This window comes from Vanessa tameamea, chromosome 5 (assembly GCF_037043105.1).
Source record: "Vanessa tameamea isolate UH-Manoa-2023 chromosome 5, ilVanTame1 primary haplotype, whole genome shotgun sequence".
Classification (NCBI taxonomy): Eukaryota; Metazoa; Arthropoda; class Insecta; order Lepidoptera; family Nymphalidae; genus Vanessa; species Vanessa tameamea.
This window is the reverse complement of record NC_087313.1, coordinates 1,091,125-1,115,247: the sequence shown is the minus strand read 5'-3', so window position 1 is coordinate 1,115,247 and position 24,123 is coordinate 1,091,125. Positions and strand designations below refer to the sequence as shown.

General features: G+C 33.0%; 1 pseudogene; it reads right to left on the bottom strand.

Annotated features, from left to right (window-relative positions):
* Window positions 1–913: 913 nt before the first annotated feature.
* Window positions 914–24,123, bottom strand: part of LOC113392732 (uncharacterized) — a 51,842-nt pseudogene continuing 28,632 nt past the window's right edge.

Sequence of the window (24,123 nt, the reverse complement as noted above, 5' to 3'; positions counted from 1 at the left end):
GTTCACGAATTAAGACTGATTTTATTGCTGCGGTTTTAGATAGTAGGAAATCAAATGTAAAGTCAGGTATCGAATAACAATTATTCTTCGATGTTAAGTGAAATAAATAAAGGCCTTTAGTTAACTTGCAATGTTTGAAATGTCTAAGGAGTTTAAATTATACGAATTGGTTTAATATTGGTGACATTACATTTTCATGAGAACATAACCTAATTCTACACCTAGGGTTGGCTCCAGCTGAAGAGACTTCTCAACGTCCAAGAGCTATTATAATTATTTGACCTAGGACTAAATCGTAAATCGTTAAAGTATGTAAACCGAATTAAGAAGATATTGATTATTGTATGCTTAAATAAATATGATTCGTTCAATTATTTATAAAACCTCTGTTACGTATGGTCAATTACGCCTCGTGATTGAATATCACTCCCGTTGAGGTAAATTAATTACTGGAGCTTTGTTCTGGTCATTTTATCAGTTACGTTTATTTTGACTTTAATTTATTGCATAGTTTTAATACACATTAACACATATGTTTTCACGCAGCTGTGCTGGAAATATCAATTTGTTAATTGGAGTTACATGTTGAACAATTTTCAAACTAGCAACCGACCAATCAGATAAGCTAACACGAAAACACCCAAACGCTCTATTTCAACTATGATGACGTGATCAAAAGTCTATAAAAATAGTAATTTTGTAGATATTTTTCTCAAGTTTCGTTTAAGTTTGGCAGTTATTGTATATTGACAAATAATAATGATAATAATAATAAAGGTTTATTTAATTCCACATACCACAATTTGTTTAATAAACTAGTGTAAATAAAGATTAATTTTTAGCTATACTACTAAGATTATTTATAAACTAAATTATTTATAACTAAAAACTAATTAACATATGTTGTCGTGTTTTACATGGACCCCTTTCGGGTAAAAGCCTCCTCCAAGGACTTCCATCGTTCTTTTTGTCTAGCCAAGGTTATCCAATTTTCTCCTGCTACCTTAATCAGTTCATCGGTCCATCTAGCGCCTGGGCGGCCTCTAGCCCTACGACCCCTAGGACCTTGCCATTTCACCACTCTGATGGTCCATCTATCGTCATCGTAACGGGCTATGTGTCCCGCCCATCTCCATTTCATTTCTAGCGAGAAATTTAGCGCGTCGGTTAATTTGGTTTTATCGCGAATATGCTTATTTTAATCTTGTCCCTTAATTTTATACCCAATAAGCTTCTTTCCATTCTTCTTTGTGTAGTTTGTATTTTGTTTCTGGTTTTTAGGTCAAAAGTCCAAGTTTGAGAACCGTAGGTAAGACATAAAGAGCCGAGATGGCCCAGTGGTTAGAACGCGTGCATCTTAACCGATGATTTCGGGTTCAAACCCAGGCAGGCACCACTGAATTTACATGTGCTTAATTTGTTTATAATTCATCTCGTGCTCGGCGGTGAAGGAAAACATCGTGAGGAAACCTGCATGTGTCTAATTTCAACGAAATTCTGCCACATGTGTATTCCACCAACCCGCATTGGAGCAGCGTGGTGGAATATGCTCCATACCTTCTCCTCAACGGGAGAGGAGGCCTTAGCCCAGCAGTGGGAAATTTACAGGCTGATTATGTTATGTTTTATTATGTAGGTAAGACATGGTAAAATCGCAGAATCCATAACTATTTTCTTTATTGACGGTGTGAGTTGTTGCGATTTGAGTATTTCTTTGTGTGACCAGTACTTGTTCCATGTAATAAACAAAATATTGACAAAACCTATGATTATTATAATTGATAAAAAAATTATCCAAAAAATATTGCTGCAATAACATTTGATATTTTTTTCAAACGTTCGTAGACCCTTTGAATTGAATTGAAACAATATTCAATATATCTGGGAAATAATAAATACCTCTGTATATGTCACTGGCACAAAGGCTGTGTTGACGAGGGTCCAAATTAGAGGTACCGTTCTATATTAGTAAGGAATAAACGGGTTGGGCGTCGGTGAATTTGACAGGTAAAAATTGTTTAAAATTGAATTGCTTAAAAATATTCAGTGTAATTTTTAAAAGGACTTCGTTATTTTACGTATTAAAAATATTATGTTTCGAAAACTTAGAAGAAATTTGAACTTATAGGATATTGATCTGTCTGTAAGCCCTTCCTTTTCTCCTTTTCCTAAAGATAATATAATAAGATATAGACGTTGCTCACGCTCTGAGCCATTTTAGGTTGATATGTATTTATATATTATTATGTTATAAGAGCCTAGATGGTTCAGTTGTTAGAACGCGTACATCTTAACCGATGATTGCGGGTACAAATTCAGGGCAAGGACCACTGAATTTTCATGTGCTTAATTTGTGTTTATAATTCATCTCGTGCTCTACGGCGGCAGGAAAAAATTGTGGAGAAATCTACATGTGTCTAATTTCAATGAAATACTGCCACATGTGTATCCATACACTGCGGGTTGGTGGATACCAACCTGCATTTAAGCAGGGTGGTGGAATATGCTCCAAACCTTTTCCTCCAAGAGAGAGGAGGCCTTAGCCCAGAAGTAGGAAATTTATAGGCTGTAACTGTGTTATATACCGAGGAGTAAACCACAATCGCAACTAGTACATTTTAGAATTTAGAACCTTCAATGATGATCAATTTAATTTCACTTAGTTTCTTCCACTTGTGTTTATTTTCAAACCGGTTGTAAATTTTTGATAATCAATAAGCGAGTGCAACGTTTCTGTATTGAATAAGGATTGTGACTTCAAATGTGTTTAACTAAGTGAACTCGACTCCGTAATTGTAAAATGAACCAGAATAACCCGTATTGGTATTGCGTTTTCTAAATATACGAGAAAAAATCCTTCAATTCCTACCAATTTTGGATCCATATTCAATAAAACATCACAATTAAGTTTGGTTTCCTAATATATTTTACCTCAGTCAAGAATGATCAATCATAAGAAAATTTATTGTAACAAGTATTTCGGATATCGGGCGTTTAATCAGAACATGAGATAATGACGTTCCGAATACAAGCTATAAGTGTTGAATCAAAAGCCAACTAGAGTGAAATCCTCTAGTGACATATTTGCTAGCAGACGTTTTACCCAAACACGACTAAGCCGGGATTACTCGGAGACAGGGTAAGCCGTATTGACGTAACTTTGCCGTAACCTGTGTAACTTTTTATGGTAAAAGCAAAACATTTTGCTTGCATTTTGATTGCAGGAAAAATAAGAATTTCTCTTAAGTCCTGTAATAAAGATATTATGAACTAATTCAAGTTTAAAAAAAAACAGCTATGTGTTTGAAATCACATTCACATTAAATCTCAATTGTGTCAAAATAATTCAAGGATGTTTTTTTCTCTAAGTCAATCACTGGGTGCAATCATATCTTTTTAAACGAAAGCCCTCGATGATATGACAGATTGACAATTATGTAGATGATGTGTGATTTATTTGGATGGTATCCGGTAGATTAAGAGTATCGATTTGACAGGACCAGCCGCATTTCCATCGGTGCCAACTCTATCTAGCATATATCACAGAACTACAAGTGCAGACGGTGATTCAAGGTCAGCGACGTTCTTTTGACGTGCTTGCTCTAATATTATACGAATTTTCTTTATATACACATTATATTTTATATAGTAATCTAGTAATAATGTTTCTTTTGTGTTAAGAAATATCTATCATTTGATTTCAATTACATTTAAGCAAAATCTTACTGGACATGTTTTGTTACTTAAAATATTATATAGAATATTAAATAGAATTACTATTATTTGAAATTGAAGATATTACGTACATACATTCTTATTTCAACTTTACGAAAATTCTCAAAAACATTTTAAGTGATAGTAAGAATAATTGAATTGGTTGGGTTGTTTTATTTTAAGAATCTGGTAAAAGTTTTATCTCAAAGGAACTGTTCGACCAGGAAGAAAGAACGGACGAAGGACAACACTGACAAGGGAACTCTGTTAATTAATTATTACAAGTGTTATTTTTAACCCTCTTCACTTTTATTTCTTTAAATGAATCTTTTGTAATAGGAGAAAAATTGTTTTTCATATTTGGGAAATGAGATGCTGACTTCTTGAGTAATTCTTTAACAATGTATATCGAAAGTGTTCTGATTGTTTAAAGTATATCGAAATTGTGATGAATTTGTTATTGAGCTCAAAATTAATTGGAATTTAAGGTTAGTCTAGTTGTTATCTTATAAAGCTGCAGCTCCCAATGTTGAAGTGACGATTTAAGGAAAGTACCAAAGATTTGCCAATCGAGTGAATAAATTCTGAGTGCCAGACCAGAGTTAACTGTGCTACTATTATATATTTCTGTGTCGTGCCGTAGCTTGCTTTCGTCAGATCTATCGATTGGATCGAATTATCTCACAAGACTATGATTGTAAAATAGAGTGTCCTGTGACTAAATTCTAGTTTTAAGGGCGTGGCTTATAAATTTGGTGAACAATATACTCGCTTATCTTCCTTAAACAAAAATATAGTTTTTTGTGTAGAACAATTTTAACTTGATTGATCAAGTTTCTTGAAAATGATCTCTAAGTTTTAAAAAGCATCAGTCGTATCTTGTACCATATCTATTACGTCGTTTTAACTTAGACTTATTTCTCAAGTTTTTTTAAAGAGGATTAGGATCATTAAAATACTTGCAGAAGTCCGGTGGTATGGTGCTAAGGCGCAAAGTGCGTTTTTCCTCTTGGATCAGCCGAGGGATTTCCGGAATTTGTAGAAAAAGTTTTAGGTAAAGGAAATGGTTGTATGAATTACGTTTTACTTTAATTATTACAAAAGACATTCAATATCCAGATCAGTTAAGTGTCTTTGCGGTCTTAGAAAATAAATAGGCACATATTATGAAGGACTGTATATCTGTGTATTTGTTAATGAATATTAAATTGTATAATTTAATATTGATAACTGCAAATGGAACACTCGTTTTATCTGACGAACATTGAATCAAATTTAAACTTAATATTAAGTTAATATTTTTAATAACGACAAAACATTTAATCGTCTAACAGATCAGCTCATTAGCTCGTTTACCTTGTAAATGTAACAAATATACACACATAATTACATATCACTTGGTATGTAAATTTGCTGGCGGTTTTTCTTCTAAATAATAAAATAAAAAGAAATGAAATAAGAATTACAAACAAAAGGTCGCGCGTTCATACCTATATAATGTTAATATTTTTTTATCTTATCGCGTAGATTAATGACGGTAGGAAAACATAGTGAAGTAAAAGAAATTGTAAAACAAACGTCTATCCGTCATCTCGTAATGGAACAACGCGGAGGATTAACAGGGGGGGAGCCTTTTGCTCATGCTTGCTCAGTAGTGTAACATTATCGGGCTGCATCATATAAACATTATAATAATTATTATATTAGTAGGGTACAATAAAGTAATAATACTCCGTTACGTACCTTAAAATACGGCTATCAAAACTGGAAAACGGTGGTTAGTATAATTTACCGTTCAACGAAATGTATATAAATTTAAATATTTTTATATAACAAGGTACAAGAGTCGACGGAGACCGTCATGGGCTAGAAGGAGACGGTGGAGCAGGAACGGGAAAGGGATAAATCCTGCTCGGTACCTGGAGCTTAAAAAATAAGTATAACCTTGGGGCCGTAGATGCCTGAGGTGGGGTTTCGCATGTCAAATAAAAAAAGCATAAGCGACACGTAAACCTTAACCGAAGATTGCGGATTCTTATTTGTGTATATAACTAATCTCGCACTTGGCAGTGAAGCAAAGCATCGTGAGGAAACCTGTGATGATAAACTGAGCATTAAAATCAAAACCTGTTCCCAAAGAAAAAAGAAGCCCTTGGCCAAGCAGTGGGATATTTTACGGCTGTTATTTAAAACAACGATAATAGTTTCATATAAATGCACTGAGCTTCAATAGAAGTGTAATTCATAAAACAAATGCCACGAGATGAAAGCGTAAACGTCTAAACAATATTTTCAACTCGAACTTTTCTAGATTGTCTCAATTTACTTTCAAGTGTCACGAGTAACACAACTTTACGTAACAAGGGAAGCGTTCGTGGAGTGACATCGCAGACTTCCAGTAAATAGGCTCGAGATAAGACTGCAGAGGAAATGTATTTTAAAGGGAGATTTAATATCGTCATAATTGCGATATTTTTAACGTAAATGAATTTATCAGTTATATATGTTTTTAATTATTCATAACATTTCTTACGATCTTGATGTTTGCTATTGGATAAGTATTGTATTTTCTATTTGTGGCTTCGCTCGCGTTGGCATGGGTGGGGTTTTTGGCGTCAGGTATTTAATCTAAAATGAAGTTCTTTCATACAGTCTTGTCCCTCTCCACAACCGCTCTCTACTTGTGTGTGATATACCAACATACATTAATTTCATTATTGTAACTCTATATTTCAATTATTTTATTGGACATTTATGTATTGTTTTTATAAACAATGTTTTTTTTTTTTATTAATATTTAGTTACTAAACTTAATTATATTGAAATTAATAATTGAGTTTGAATTCATAATTGCTGACACAATACATCGGTTTATCCACTTCGATGATTTTATTGTTTCAAACGACAGTTCTAAATTAGTTGGGCATATTATTTAATATGTGGTAATTACGCAATTAGTGGCGTTTATTTTAGTGTTAGCAGCCTAGTTTATCAAGCAGTGCGTGATTGATGAGAAATAGTATTAAAAATATGTTTTTTTCAATCTTGAATATTCGTTCAACTGAAACAGTGATCAATATAATGCAAAAATACATGTATTTCGTAAGAAAATACTCGGAACTCACCGCAAAACATAAGCCTGAAAATTAAAGTGAGATATGCGAAATCGCCTATAATAAATAATTAAGAAAATTGTAGCACATACGTATCGAAGTAAAATAGGGGCAAATAAAAAAATCAGTGAAATATAAAAAAGTGATCAATATTGACATCCGATTGATATATGAATAAGGCTGCATTAGTTAACTAAAATTATAAATTGTTATCAATTTTGTGGAAGGGCTTGGATGCAGGCCCGCCTGGATTGGTAGATACCATCCACTCATAATATATTCTAACAACAATCAGCAATACTTAGTATTCTTCGGGTTTGAAGGGTGAGACCAGTGAGACTAGATACAAAAGGCACGGGCAACTGTTGAGCCCGTGGATGTTGTAAATTAAATAAATAAAAAAAAAAAGATACAAATGCCATAACGTCTTAGTTTCCAAGATTGGTGACGCATCAGCGATTTAAGGAATGGTTGTAATTTCTTTCAACGCCAATGTCTATTCGTACTAATGGTATCTTATCATAATATTGGTGGCTCATATGGCCTACATATTGTTTCACAGAAAAGGGGATATGATCGCTTAAAGTAAATTGCTGTTATATAGTTCAAGACGTGACCTGTATAAGCATATAAATTATGATTATTTATAAAATATACAATAAAATCATCGTTGAGATTATCATTTTAATTAGTTCTTAAATATTTTGAGAGCAGTTCAAACATAAACTCGCTAAACACTCGAAAATAAACAAAATCGTTTAAATAAATGCTTCTAAACCATGTTTTGTAGGTCTTTGCATAATATGGCATAAATTAATTATTACCTGCGCGCTTTCATAATTTCTCGGTCGTGTTTATTTAGGACTTCCCACGGTTCCAAATTAAAAAAGGGATACTTGATGTAAAATCTCTTCTGTCATTAATTCAGACTTCCAAAAGGCTTATTGTGAACGTGTTTTTAACTATTGTGCTCTTAATATTAAGCTGCTTTTTATCATAAAAATAATAATGATGTCTTTTTGACCATTTTTTGCCATGTCATACAAAATGGCCCATTGCGGAAGAGAAAATTAACAGTTCAAGTTGGTACCTTTATAGACGCTCCTTCTATCCTCTCATACTAATTATCCAAAGGGATGTAAATCGATATGCACTTTCCGATGCACGAGACTACGGACAAAGCCAGTTTCCAAAGAAACTGCATCTAAATTAAAACTTTATGAAGTGTAACGTATTTCCTCTACCTTACTTCAATCTATGGGATTTCTTGAAAAGGAAGGGAAGTGTGTAACAGGAAGTCGGGGAAGCGCGCTCTATTTGATTTGACCAATGACCGCGTCGTGCTAGTTGTCTTGCTAGTTGTCTATTGGATAATACCAACTCGGTTTTAATCTATAATGTTAATGTCTTTTATTACCAAGGTGACATTGGTGCGACTATAGCAATGACTGAACTTTTACCTCATTGCTCATTTAATGTGTTCGTTGAACTAATTTTTTCGGTCGAAAAACAATAGCTTATTACCGTAAATCAGTTTTCAACTTGTGAAAACAAGTAAGATATCAAGTAAGTTCTCACAAAATAGCGCAGCTGATCGAAAATTTTTCGAAATTTAGTTTGCTAGAATTTCTTTAGAAATTGAATTTTCCTCAGAAATATGATGCCATTATTTCAATTCTACTAAAACACATTTCACGTTGAAATAATTCTACAAGCTAATGCAAAATACGAGCAGCGGGTGTTCTTTTTAATTTCTACTCTTCATTACGTCAGCTATTGACAAACTTATGAAAACATGCAGGTGTCCTCACATTTTTTTTCATTCAATGCACAGCACTTATGGTGAAATGTAAACTCTAATGACGGCACTTGAAGAATTCAGAAGTCGCATTCAAACACGAGACTCTTAGTTAAGTTGTTTAGGGTCTAGGTCTAGAAAATGCAAATCAAAATATACTTTATCCAAGTAGACTTTTTTATAAAATCGATAGGCGGACGGGCGAGTAGGCTATATGATGATTTCGATGATAGAATAAAGGCCACATGGGATGTTTTTATTTTACAAAATAAGGAATACTCACTATTGCGTCACAATATATTTACAACAATATTATGTATATTCACAGTAACATTGATCAATTTGATAAAATCTGTGATAATCATTGTATGTGCAGAAGAAGTAAGGTCTTCCGACTCCGCAAAGTCAATAAAACCTTCTTGGGACAAGGTATCCGTTTCTATAATAAAATTCCGCAAACATAAATTCAAATCATTTGTAAAAAATACGTTGGTAAAGAAGACATATTATTTAATACAAGATTATACAGATGATATAAAAGCGTGGAGTTAATACTTGTTGACTTCCAGGCAGGATATATTACATACAAGTATAATTGTATTTAACTAACATAACTGTATTTTGAAATTTTGATTAAGAGTAACTACTGAGTTTCTTGCCAGTTCTTCTCGGTTGAATCTACCGAGAAGAACTGGAAGCTAGGTGGTAGCTTCACTTAATATAGAGAGCTTTAAGATTTTTAAAATGATTGAAAGAAATGTTTCCAAATACAAGGCGTCAAATATTCTTTTGTTTCTCTACTTATTTTACTTTCATAGATACAAAGTGTCATTCGTATCTATCATTACTTGCGAGCATCAGATGGAATCTTTGTAGATTTTCATTCAAACCTTTATCTGATAAGCACGGTTTAATAGTACCGCTTAAGTGAAGGCGGATTTTGGGCAACCTTCGCGAGATTTGTCACTAACACAAGTATATCCATGCTGGAATTCTAAGTACCAGCAATCGACAGTCCGCAGATATGGGGCTTCATCATTGAACACAGATGCTCTTCAAAAAACTGAAGCCATGTCAGGCCTATTTTAAAGTTGTAGAAAATTATTGCACGAACATTTTCCTTAGAAAGATTCATTTTCGTACGTAACCTGACAGATTCCAATCGACGCTGTGACTAAACAATCCTAATACTCTCAACTGGTTTGAGATTCAAAATTTAAACACATTCGAATATAGAACCGTTCGAAATTCAAAATTGCCGAGAAATATGGAAATGAAAGAACTTAAAAGACATGCCCAGTAGAACGTCTACGAGTGTCAAAATAATATTTGAATTATGTGATGTGATTATTAATTTCATTCTAATGAATAATGTATGGTAATTGTTACAGGGTAAAAAAACAAATAGGTCGATAAATTGTTATTTTATCCAGTCCATCGAACATGCAAATATTGATCATTAGAGAAAATTAGCGCGCTAATCAATGCGTCAAACCGCATTAGAATTGCTCCAAACATGCCCTAATAAATGTTTATTCAATGGCCACGAACAGCGTTATTGCCGATGTGAACATTTGTCATAGGTTAATAATTAATGTACCAGAAATGTTTAATTTGAAAAGGATTTTCAAACGGATCTCGTGTTTATTAAATTAACGGCGTCGACCGCGTTTTGTACACACGTTGACTATGTCAAACTAAAAATATTGAAGTGTTATTTTTTATTTGAAATATTTTAGCAAATTTTGTATTTTATATTTCTACTTAAGTGTGAATTTCGTGAAAAATAATTAAATCATCTATTGGAACAATAGAAAATGACTGTCTAAGCAATCTTATACAAAAACCAAATTTTACACTTGTCTTAATCGGAGAATTTAAGCTCATAAAATGCAATCGTACAAGTTACCGTTGCGGCTTAAATATAATATAGTATATTGAAATAATTCATTTTTATTGTAAAAATATATTATATTCGCTATTCGATCATTGCAATGTACATCTTGCACCTTCTACTAATTCCAAGTAAACATCACGTGCTTCTTCAGAAGTACATTAGTTTTATAGGTTTCACGTGCTACTTTTATGCTACTAAGTAGCACTGAGATACACTGTACACTACTGGGTCATTATTGTGTTACTATAACATTTATATTCTACGTTTGATACTTTTTTTTTTTTTTATGTTGGAGGTGGCAAACGAGCAGGAGGCTCACCTGATGGAAAGTGACTACCACCGCCCATGGACATCTGCAACACCGGGGGGCTTGCAGGTGCGTTGCCGGCCTTTCAGGAAAGAGTACGCTCTTTTCTTGAAGGTTCCTAAGTCGTATCGGTTCGGAAAAACCGCCGGCGAAAGCTGGTTCCACAGAGTGGTTGTGCGAGGCAGAAAGTGTCTTAAAAATCGCGCTGTTGTGGATTTTCGGACATCTATATTCTCATCTCTTACTTAAATTATTTCCTTTCACAAAAATTATGACTGATGTAAATTGAATTATATCTACTAATACACATTGCCTGTACATTTGTCCGTGGTAACAACGCATTCGGATACATTTATAAATCACAAGCATCAGTCCAATCCATTGCCAATCCATTGCCAATATAATATAAATATTCATATTAATAAATAAAAAATGAATAAAATAAATGCAAGACTTTGAGTGTTTGCTATTTCGTCGAGAAGTTTCTGCGTAGTCTTTTTAAATTTTACTATCTTGGGTAATATAAAAATAGGCTGTTATTGTTTAACCTTCGAGCAAAAGTTCTAATAAGTTGTAAGAGAAAATATATAGTATATATTAATTTATTTATTTTATATAGGTAGTTGGACTGGCAAATAGACTACCTGGTGGTAAGTGGTCTCCACTACTGATATATATTGGTACTGCTATTAATATTAATCATTCCTCATATAACCAACGCCTCACCAACTAAATTCATATGTTCCTTGTGCCTGTAGTTACACAGGAACGCAACAATGACAAGTACTGCTTGATTGGCGATAGAATGTATGATGTCTATCTAGAAGGACTAACACAAAGCCTAGTATCGAGTCAAGTATTACACAGATCAGGCTTTGGTATTATTAATAAAAATTTAAATCGCGTGCGATAATTATTTCGCCCATTCGCAGTAGTGGTCAAAGCTAACGATGTCAACTTCAATCGATAATAGCGATTCCAGTCGTCGTACACCTCCTTCCGTAGTTTATTCCAATGGAAGTAGGAAAAATAATAAACAAACCTTAGATTTAAGTATTTAATGCGATTTGCTTATATCTCAGCCATATTGTGCACTACTAAGAGTTTTTGATTAATATATCTTAACTACTTATTTCCACTTTAATTTTACTTCCAAAATTACGATAACAGTTCCGTCGACGTTTCGAATTTTTTCGCAAATGCATATTGAATATCTTCGATTAATCAATGTCTCGACCAATGGTATCACGTCAACTTGCTGTCAAATGTTGTTTATTTGGCTTTTTTACTGATACGATTGAAGCAGAGTATACATATAAACATTTCGCTTCTTCTTATAACTCGCATCGTTTTTTTATAAACATAACGCTGCGGTCGCGGAGCCGAGATGGCCCAATGGTTGGAACGCGTGCATCTTAACCGATGATTTTGAGTTCAAATCCAGGCAAGCATCACTGATTTTTCATGTGCTTAATTTATGTTTATAATTCATTTCGTGCTCGGCGGTGAAGGAAAACATCGTGAGGAAACTTGCATGTGTCTAATTTCAACGAAATTCTGCCACACGTGTATTCCACCAACCCGCATTGGAGAACCGTGGTGGAATATGCGCCATACCTTCTCCTCAAAGGGAGGGGAGGCCTTAGCCCGGCAGTGGGAAATTTACAGGCTGTTAATGTAATGTAATATAACGCTGCGGTTACAAATTCGTATGAACAAATTACAGGCACACGTTGTGACAGCCTTACTTTTAAAATTATATACGTCGAGTTTCGGTTTTAACTATAAATAATTGTATGTCTATAATTACCTTTAACAAAGGGAGAGTAAGTGAAACAGGTATGAATTTGTCACGAAGGTATATCTTAAAATATTTATGATTAAGTTAGGTGGACGGGGAAATGAAAAACCTGATGGTATGGTCCTTGGTGTTGCAGATGCTCATAGGCGGTGGTAGTCATTTTCCATCAAGTAAGCCTCCTGCTCATTTGCCACCTACATCATAAATACAAGAAGAATTTGAATCATTCCTTGCATCTTTAATGCATGGGAACTAAGATGTTACATCTATTGTGCCTGTAGTTACACTGGATCATTCACCCTTCAAACCTGTTTAGCGATAGACTATCTAATAAGTGGTTGGTATATATTTTTCTACTGATATTAGTTATAATGAATTTGCAAAGATAAGCGCAAAAAAACAACAAAGCCTTTAATTTTTTCTATCATTTATTAAATATCTTAATGACCCATAACCAAAACCAAATCACCGTGATTAATTGGAGTTATTTAAGTTAGTTTACTCGAAGGAAGAAAACGAAATTAAAAGTAAATGTTTAAATGCCGTCACCGGTGCTTTAGGCGGTGCACAGGCGAAAGTTAAGACAAATATGTCTGATGACATGGCGATTCGTTTCTTTATACGTGCATAGAAATATATTTATTTATAAATATTTTGTGGAAGACCCTGGGAAAACATTTGGTAATGATTTTATTTTTAAAATAATAAAGAAGAATAAGGACCTGACTGGATGGAGAAGGCGGAGAACATTGGCGTTAACATATAATTTTAATATCCATATTTAGAATATTTTAGTCCTAATTTATTTTAGTAAGATAGACGATTGTGTTTGATACCTTAGCTCACACAAGATTGCAAAATATATTGATCAGTCTTTACGCCAAGCAATCGGCGCCTCCAAATACATGATTTAAGATATATTTCACTCGTTTTCAATCACACTGGCTCACTCACCTTTGAACTGAAAGACAGCAATAAATATATTGGTTTTTTATTGTTGCGTAATCACATGATTAGACGGTATCCATCCCGACTTCGCCTGCGATTATAGTTAGCCGCGGTCTTTATTCTTTTTCTATCTAAATTTTTCATTGGAATATTTTTCTTTAAGTTACAATTTAACCTATTAATGTACCGATAATGAATGCTTTTTAAAAAATGTTCAATATTCGTATTATCTATGGTGAAAGATCTGATTGGTTCGAATGATATCAAAGAATAATTTTATTACATTTTTTAAATTAAATATTAATTTTATTTGTCTGTCTTGTGAAATAGACCTTTTTTGAGTTAGAAGGCACGGCGATCTTAATAGCGTTTACTTTAAACACCAACCGTAATTAATTCAAGATAAAATCTCAGCCGTGCTGCAGTTTGTTGTATAGATATTCGAGAAGTAAGCAATTCTGTTATAATTTGCCGTGTTCAAATTACTTTTATCGTTCATTGCTGATATGCTTAGTAATTTATAGTTTATGATGATAACGAAACAGGAATTAGTTTCATAGTTTGGTAAAGTTGGCGTTATATGAGACACGAGTATTGACAAAATGCTTTCGATAAACACCTTTGTAATCTATTAAGTTAAAAGACAAGACAATACTTGGAACCTAGTTTCTGGGATTTTGGGTTTCAATTATTATAGATAAGGTTAGGTTAGGTTAGAGATGAATAACCTGCCTTAGGTACTCAAGGCACGTATAGCCATTGGGCTGCTTCGTTGGTCTTGTGGCTCGATGGAAGACATAAATCCCGAAATCCAGAGTTCAAACCTCATATCTGACCGATTTTATTGGTCGAAATATACCTTTAGTCCTGAAGTTGGAAGAGTATACACAACCGTGCCTTGGCATTTTAAGCCGCTGATCTTACGCCTGAACTCGTTCCGGTCGAGTCAGTGCCATCCCATCGAATTATGAGGAGTGTGGGATTAAATAAAATTAAATCAAAATCTTTTTTTTTCAAGTGGGCTCACAAAAGCATTTTTGAATATTCACGTTACAGTGTTGAATTAAATAATGAACAGAGTTTACATCTGACTGTTCAATATTATTTTGAAACAAAACGTTATTCTGATCAACAATCTTTGATATTTTCATTTATATTGCCCTTAATTCAACCGAATTCTTCATTTGATGGATAACTTTGTCTAGGCCTGATATGTATTTGATACTTACGACTTCATTTTCATAGATGTTGTGTAAAATTGTTACTGTGTTAGCTGTCAATTGAATTTTCTCTTTATAAAAATAAAATAGAATTCGTAAAATTATTTTAATCGACTTAGGATAATTAATTGTTCAATCATGGAATAACCGAACGAATGACTAACTAGCGTATTAATTTATCTGATTGTTAATCTTTGGATTTAAATTTCCTGTAACTTCACTGTAATCTTGTATGAGCGAGAAACACACGTATGGTGTAATGTGTGGTAGAAGAGGACAGCAAATGCTTTGATTGTCGTTTATTTGACATTTAAAATCGGTACATGTATTCACTCTTGTTTTTCTAGTCAATTCGTGTTAGTGGAGATTTTGTATTTTAGTTTTTGGTCTTATGTCAATGATTCAATAAAAATAGAATAAATAATATAATTTTAAAATAAAGTCCGTCATATATACAAAAATACTACACAAATTTATATATAAAAACATCTAAGAAATACAATAAAAAAAAAAATGTCAAGAAATGCAAAGAACTTAAAGTGATATAGAATTTTTTATGCTTTTATTTAGTGTGTGGTTGTGAATCACATCACATACGGCTTTGTTATATGAAAATTAAATTGTAAAGCTTGAAGCAGAAATGCTCCACGGATTGATATTGCGTATTACCTCTGTAACGTAATATAAGTAGCTCACCATAAAATTCCTATATGATAATATATTTTAGTGTAATTTTTTTTGGGTCTGTATGTAGCCGTGCTGTTGGCTCTACTGGCCTTTGCAGCGTCACCGGGCGTTGTAATTGTCGTTTAATGTTAATGTTAATATACTTTATTGTGCGTCAAAAAATAATAATGTTATATACAGAAATCTTAGGACTAAAGGGTTACTGAGGGAGGTGTTATACTTTAAATGAAGCTTTTTGCACTAATACTCCAAGATCCAAGTGTTTCAACAGCAAATGGGACATGAACATATTTTGGTTTAACAAACGAATATTTGGATCGTTTGTTCGCTTCAGTATATTCCGAAGCGCCCCGACTTTTAAAGAATATTTTGATAACGATTTTCTGTGATTTCATTTATTACCTACTTATTAAATCTTTGTCTGAATTATTTCCTGAAAATAGTTACTTCACTATTTATAATTTCCAGAATAAAAATGTAATAAAAGTGCAACAAAATATATTTTCTTATTCTATTACATACCAGTAGTATGTCAATAGCGCCCAAGAAAATTCCTCTTGATGATAAATCTTTCATAGAATGAAATGGACTTTTATTTTCTGACTCGTTTAAGTGTTTTGTATCTCTATGAAACATTTATCAACATTTATGCAGCGTATTTCAGTAAGTGATGTTATTATGTCGATTCCATATTAACGATTAAAATCTTTAATTATTTTTTTTTATTTTTACTTTATTCCAATATATAAGAACTAATGACATAAGAATAAATAAAAAAAATATATTAATAAAATGGTCTACAATAGCGGTCTGATCGCTCAAAACCAAAAACTGTGTGTGTGAGTCAATGTATGCATTTGTGTGTCAGATTAAGTAAGAAATAAATAAATAATAAGACGATTACAAACAAGGCTTACACTATGTATTGTATGTTTTAATCAATTCTGTAATAACAATAATTTAATTTAAGTTATTTTTGAATTGTGTTGATAACATTGGTATTAAATAAGAGGGTACTTTGACTTTTCTGTTCATTATTGTGAGTCACGTGATTTGTAGTGAGGCTTATTATATAAATGATGGAAGCTCCGTACAGAACACTTTTACTTTACACTTTACTCTTCCTGGAGCAGCAAGGTGTTAACGTTTAAGGTACGATATAATTTTGTGATATAGTATAATTGTTATTGCTTGTTAAATTATTGATGAATATATGAATTGTGTTTTTTTTTGCAATTATCAAGATACAAAGTTAGTGTTAGGGTAATTGGTGTTAATTTAAATATTAATTAATAATATATTACGATTACTACAGCTATTATACTGGTTAAATAAATATTTGTGTATCATATATAATCTTTTATTGTCTTAAAACCTTAAAATATAATGAAGTAATAAATAAATAGAAATTATCTTAAAATCCTGACATAATGTATTGAGTCTCTATAAAGAATCGAACACGTGCGTGTGCGTGCGTGTGTCTTGTCTTATCGGAGAACAGGAAAAAGAAAATAAAGGTACACCGACGGCGATGTCAACAAGTCTGGGAGCATTGGCCAATCCCCATTTCAAACCGAAACACATTTATACAAGACAGCCAAATAAGAGTGGTCTAACAGACATAAGTATGATAATATAATCGATCTCAATATTTCATAGTAGTATATCGTACATAATTTATAGTATGTATTACTTATATAGATCAATAGATATAAAATACCACTATATAGGTATTCCACCTAAGAGCAATACTTAGTATTATTGTATTTCAGTTTTAAGATGAATGCCACTGTAATTACAGCCAGTGCCAATGGCTATAAGCAGTGGTGACCACGTACAGTTAGACGACACAGTTAGCAGTATGCCTTCCTTTTTTAAATGAAATAAATCAAGTGTTTCTTATAAGTGATTGTTACCTGCTCATGCGTAATTCACATACTAGAATCAGTGAATCCTTATAAAATGACACTCTCTAAAACAAGCTCATATCTGTTGATGTGAGCGCTTATTGGAACCGTGATGTAGCTCAGCTCTCTAAAATATTTCTCTGGGGATTCAGAGGTTGATGTCACATCTTCAACTAAATTGCTCGATGCAAGCGAACAGAGACTTTTAAGAGTATCGAGATTTTTATTAGATATTTCGTTTTAACTTGTTCTAACTTAGTTATCGAAATTTGACCAAAATTATCATTGATTCTTGGAGGAAAAATGTATAAATGTTGCTTCGAACACTTTTGTTTTAATTTTTTATAGCTCGTATTTTTTAGTTTGCTTAATTTCTCAACAGACTTGCGATCAGAGTCTTCCCATCCGAGTTGTGGTATTTTATTTATAATTTGATTGATATTATTCTAATGTGCCTGGATTTTTTCATTGCCAAGCAGCATCTCAATCGAAATTTTTGAATTGCAAATGAATGACAGATTGCATTAAAATTTGCATTTTGCATTGAACTCTACCATGACGACTTGTTCATTGATACATAATTTGTTTTATAAATAATTTCCTACTTATTTCAATAAACGTTATGAAGTGCACGGGTAGATTGTTAATATGTCTCATCAACCTAAGCACCAATATTATAACAAATACTTTTAAAATTCCAATAGTATGCAAATAAAATGCAAGCATACAAGAAACGACTATTCGAAAATGCACCAGGCTTTTTGAATTATTTTAGCTACAAGCGGTATCTAGAAATAAGATTTTTTATTTAAGATCCATAAATATATTTTCAATAACCTACAGCATGAAAATTATAATTGAAGTATTTTGAACTTTGTCTGGGATCCTGTAATTGTAATTGTAAATGTCAATGCTCCAAACGTTATTTACCGATGTTATTCAGGTTTGTAAATTGGTTAAGATTTCATGATATACTCCTATCCATGTTGTGTTGGTAAATATATTTAAATAAGATAATTTTGTAGAAATTTCACACACAAGAAGAGATTGTTTTTTTTTAATAATCATTTAACATTTATGTGTGTTTGAAACTGACCTAAAATAATTTTTGGTTTTAAAAAGCTATAAACATACTTTTATCAGCATTAAAATGGAAAAATATAATAATCCAGCCAGCTGTATATTTATATAGCCGTAAGGGCTAAGGCCCTAGAAGCCATGATTATAATTTATTTAAAATATAAATGTAAAAGCGTGGGCCGTTTTTAAGGTTCCGCAGCCAAATAGCAAAAAACGGAACCCTTATGGATTTGTCATGTGTGTCTGTCCCTATGTCACAGCCACTTTTTTTCCGAAAGTATAAGAAATATACTGTTGGAACTTGGTAAGTAGATTTATTTTGTGAACCGCATTAAGATTTTCGCACAAAAATAGAAAAAAAACGATAAATTTTTGGAGTACCCCGTACCTACAACTGAAACTCACAAAAATTTTTTAATCAAATCCATACATTTGTAGTATCTATGGATAGATCTTCAAAACTGATATTCTGGTTTTTAGTATCATTTTTTTTCTAAACTGAATAGTTTGCGCGAGGGACACTTCCAAAGTGGTGAAATGTGTCCCCCCCCCATGTAACTTCTAAAATTAGAGAATGATAAAACTATATATCACAAGCCTATATGTGCCCGCATATATTTAGATCTAAATCCCATCATTTAGGTACCTAATTATAATGTTTACTTATCAATAAGTTAATTTAAAAAACAAACTACAAGAACTTTTATATTATGTTACTTGCTGCTACGGAACCCTTCATGGGCGAGGCCGACTCGTACTTGGTCGCTTTTTTATTTCCTTAATTGTAATTTGAATTTTAAACTTAATCATTTGTAACGATGTTTGTTAGCATTTTACTCGATTCTGTACAAATTAATTTCGTATCTCACTTGTGAAATCTTGGCAAACAACTTACGGTGATACGCCATTTTGATACGTGTAGCCTATACATACTTATTATGGTAAATGTCACGTATGACATTTCTCGCTCATGTTCTGAGGTGAATTTTTAGTTTCTTCTTACAGAATACCTCTAGATCGTGTTCTGTAGTAAATCTTGAAGTTTTCGCATCTAATCAGTTTATTCTTTGCTACTGGAGTAGCATTATTAAGGCGTGGTTACAATGTGATTATCTATTAATGTTCAGGAGAATGCAATTTTCAAAGTTAAAGACAGTCTTGAGATAATGTTATATTATGTAAAAGTACTATAATTTGCCCCCCGCTTCGCCCGCGAATGGTCGTAGGTTTTGAGTATAAAAAGTAAACCTATGTCCTTCCTTGGGTTTCAAACTTTCTTTATACCAAATTTCATCAAATTCGGTTCAGTAGTTTGGCCGTGAAAGCTTAATAAACATACAGACAGAGTTACTTTCGCATTTATAATATTAAATATGTCGGCGCAAATAATAAAACGACGCTGATTTGACTTTTTTTAGAGGCAAAGTGCATAGTTGGGTGGCAGATGGCGTGGCAGTTCGCACTAACGGAACGTCGGGGCCAGCGCCGAGTCGGGAAACAATTCTCGGTCGACAAACGTTTGTCTCGGTTACTCTAAACACTTATTATCTAGTTAAAGACTCGTGATTAAATTATTGTGAATATTGTTGTGATTATTGTGATTTATTATTGTGCTAATTATGAACCAAATTAAATTATAGACGATTATTGTGTTTGTGTTTCTACCTACCCTCATTAGTCGATAATATTACCATGCCCGATACGAAAGATAATTACAGTCGTATATATAGATTATTGTTATTGTTGTAAATTGTTTAATATAAAATGACTTGCACACACACGACTAACACCATCACCGTCGTATTTTTTAGTTTTAGTAATACATAATATATGTAATATTTTTTACTATTGCCAGCCCAGACCATCTACAGATACAAAAATCTCACGTTACCGGAGACACTTAGAGGTATTTCCTCTGGGACTATCCGTTCGATATGACATGATGCATTTAGGTATCCTGTTTCTTGCATTGGTTTCATATATATCGGAGCCGAGACTTCCCAGAGGGAGGCGAGATGGCCCAGTGGTTAGAATGCATGCATCTTAACCGGCGCTTATGGGTTCAATCCCAGGCAAGCACCACCGATTTTTTTATGTATTTAATTTGTGTTTATAATTCATCTTCTGCGCGGCGGTGAAAGGAAACATCGTCAGGAAACCTGCATGTGTCTAAATTCAGCGTATTTCTGTCAAATGTGTAACCACCAACCCCCTTTGGAGCAGTGTGATGGAACAAATTTAAAGGGAGAGGAGAGTTTAGCTCAGCAGTGGGAAATTTACCGTCTGTCTTACTTTAGTTTTCTTTATTTCATTTCTCTATTTCATAAGACTGTGTTACATATAAAATTTATTCTAAGCCCATCGTATCGTATCTCGTATTTAAACACTTAAATGATTAATGACTTATAGGTTCGGCCAACGACCAAATGAAATGGACTAGGGGACTTTTTTCTTGTATGGAGCTATGCTCTCGATAATGTATACAATGAAGGGAGATTACCTTTTTAATTCAGTATTGGTTTAAAGTTGTTTAAGTAAGAGTTTTAAGGACTCGAAAATACAGATTGTGCGTATTGTGAAGCTAAGCGATTCGGACTGATTTTAGGGATAAGGTTATGAAATACACTCTCCGAAACACGCTTAGAAAATAGACTAAGAGATAACTGTGCCTCTATATATTAAGCTTTGCTGTAAATTGTTGCCATTTAATCTTACAGATCTACAGTTCTTCTCGGTTCAATCGAGTGAAGAACTCAAAAAGAAATCTGATCAGCAGAACCACCCTGTTTAATGTATATCTGACCAGACCCTGTTTTAGGGAATTCACCAGTTAGAATAATCGGCGTCGTAAAATCTTCTAAATATATTTCACTGAGCTACAGATGTATTGCACTGATCCAAATGAGATAAAGGAATGTTGTTTAGGAATGATAATAAGAATTAGTAACTATACCAAATCGCTTAACATGGTTGGAAACGTTACATAACTAATTTGAAATGTTGAGAAACCAAAGTTCTCTCACGTGTTGAAACTTTCGGACTGCGAGATAATTTATAAGTACTATCTGTGCTAACCTCCGTACCATTTAATACTCCTAACTGATATCATAACGTAGCCTTTTATAAAGTAAGGAACTTGAAACATATTCTGGGACGAGCGGCTATCAGGCGGAACTCCTACTATTTTTATTTGTCGAACTCGAATCATTTTCAACTCATAAGCTATTTAGTTTCTTCATCAAAATGTTCTTCTTACATAAGCGACATTTCAATTGGAAATAACTAAGAAATTTTTCGAACATTTAATATATTAACTGTCAAATAATGCTTTGTTGATTTTTCAGTGTATTTTTTGCACTGTTGAGCAAAGCAATTTTATTTAAATACAAATAATATTCATATAAACGCAAATGAAATAATTGACACTTTAATAGGACTTGGTATTCAGTCGAGATCAACATTTCACATACGTATTTCACAGATAAATATTTCATGTTTTGAATTTTTATCCAATGCGTACATACATACCCACTTTCTTTTTTTTATTTCAATTGATTAAAGAAAGAGGAAATCAAACTTTATATTATATACGTATAATCCGATTTTAAATAAAGACTTCGTTTTTTATCGTCACTCGATGGCGTTGATTTAATTTGTTAAGTTTGTAAATCGCGATGACTGTATTTTAGTAAATTATATATATAATCATATATCAATTGGGTCCCCCATTTAAGCCCACCAATCAGTAGTACGTTGTTTAAAGATTGATTTTACAAGATGATTTTTAGTATTTTTAACGTAAGGAACATGAAGAAAACGTTTTCTAAATAAACACCTAAAATATTAATAGTATCAGTCTGTTGGTAAATTATTAACTTCTGCAATATTATGTTTATGCTACACATTTAACATTCTAGTTCCATTAGTAGTATCTGTACAACCTAAAGTTCACTGTTGTGAAAGCCTTCTCGGCTAAACTTCTTATCTAGTTTAGTGAGCGCGTGAGCTGAATTTTACCCCTCTCACACTTGCCAGGTGCACTTATTGCAGTTCCGTATATGGTTACTGGAAATGGAGTTTCGTGGGAAACGCTCTGGTTAGATTTTGTGAATAGCTTAGAAACTTTACTTAGTATAATAGATACTCCTTAACTTTAGATCACATTGACTGACTTAGCATGTTTGTTATTAAGTTAAACTATTTCGAGGGTAAAATTTCAAGGACAAATATGGGTGCATCGTTTTGAATAAAACGTGTCAGACGGAACAAAGTTTTACGCTTCTATCACTTAGGAAATTATTGCATTTGTTTTTACTAGCTTTTATAAAATTGAACTGATGTCTATGAATCTACATATGTAACGGAATTTTCCAACGTGATTTGCACCTTCAAGACTGATGAGTTTCGAAATTTTGTTAGGTACGTACTGTTGACATATGACAACACGATTTATTAATTTTGTCCTAGAATCTTGGCCAGTGTTGCCAGGCCAGAATAGTAAAAAAAAAGAAAGACTAAACCATATGCGATATGATTTCGCCCCTTGAACATTAATAAACTATGCCAGAAATTATCAAGCAAATCCGCAACAACTGTTCAAGGTTTCTAATTGAATGTTGGAGGTACGTGAACGTATAAGACATTTGGTCAGAAATAGATTAAAACCTACGTCTTCAGACGACATGTGCATGCACGACATTCGGGCATACGTGGGTATCATGCACAACGAGACAGCGTTGGCGTTGTAAGAAATATTAACCATTCCTTACATGACCAATGCGCCACCAACCTTGGGAACTAAGATGTCACGTCCCTTGTGCCTGTAGTTGTGCCTGTACACTGGCTCACTCGCCGTTCAAACCGGAACACAACAATACTGAGTACTGCTGTTTGGCGGTAGAATATCTGATGAGTGGGTGGTACCTACCCAGACGGGGTTGCACAAAGCCCTACCACCAAGTAAGCTACTAAATAATGAACAGTTCCAAGGCAGGTAATGTTTGAAACCGTCAATATGCCATCTATCTAAGATGATACATTAAATAAAAGTTATTGCTGTTTAGCGATACAGTTCTGTGGGTAACGAAATAGTAGAAACAGAACGTAAGTTACATGTTCATATTTAAAGTAACGATTATCAATAAACAAACATAAAGCCGCAATTATCGTTATCTTGTAGCTTGCCTTGTTTTTCTTGACTCAACCACGCGTCAATTCGCTACTAATTCTGTCCATCTGGCGTTAGTTCGGAACAAATATGATTAATGGTACTTCTTACTTCGACGTGGAGAATGTTTATCAGTATTTTCTTTATGTAGCTGTGACATTTCATATTTATTTATTTTTACCGACGTTGAATTCGTAATGGTTATTCGATCAAGATAAGAGCGTGTTAGATTTTTATAGAGAGAGTTAATACATTATGTCAGGATATTTTAAGAATAATTTATATTTCTTTATTATTTTATTACATTTTAAGGTTATAAGACAATAAAAGATTATATATGAAACACAAATATTTATTTAGCCATTATAATAGCTGTAGTAATCGTAATATTGTATCAATTAATAATTACAATAAAACCAATTACTTTAATCAAAATATACTTTATTCAAGTAGGCTTTTACAAGCACTTTTGAATCGTCATTTA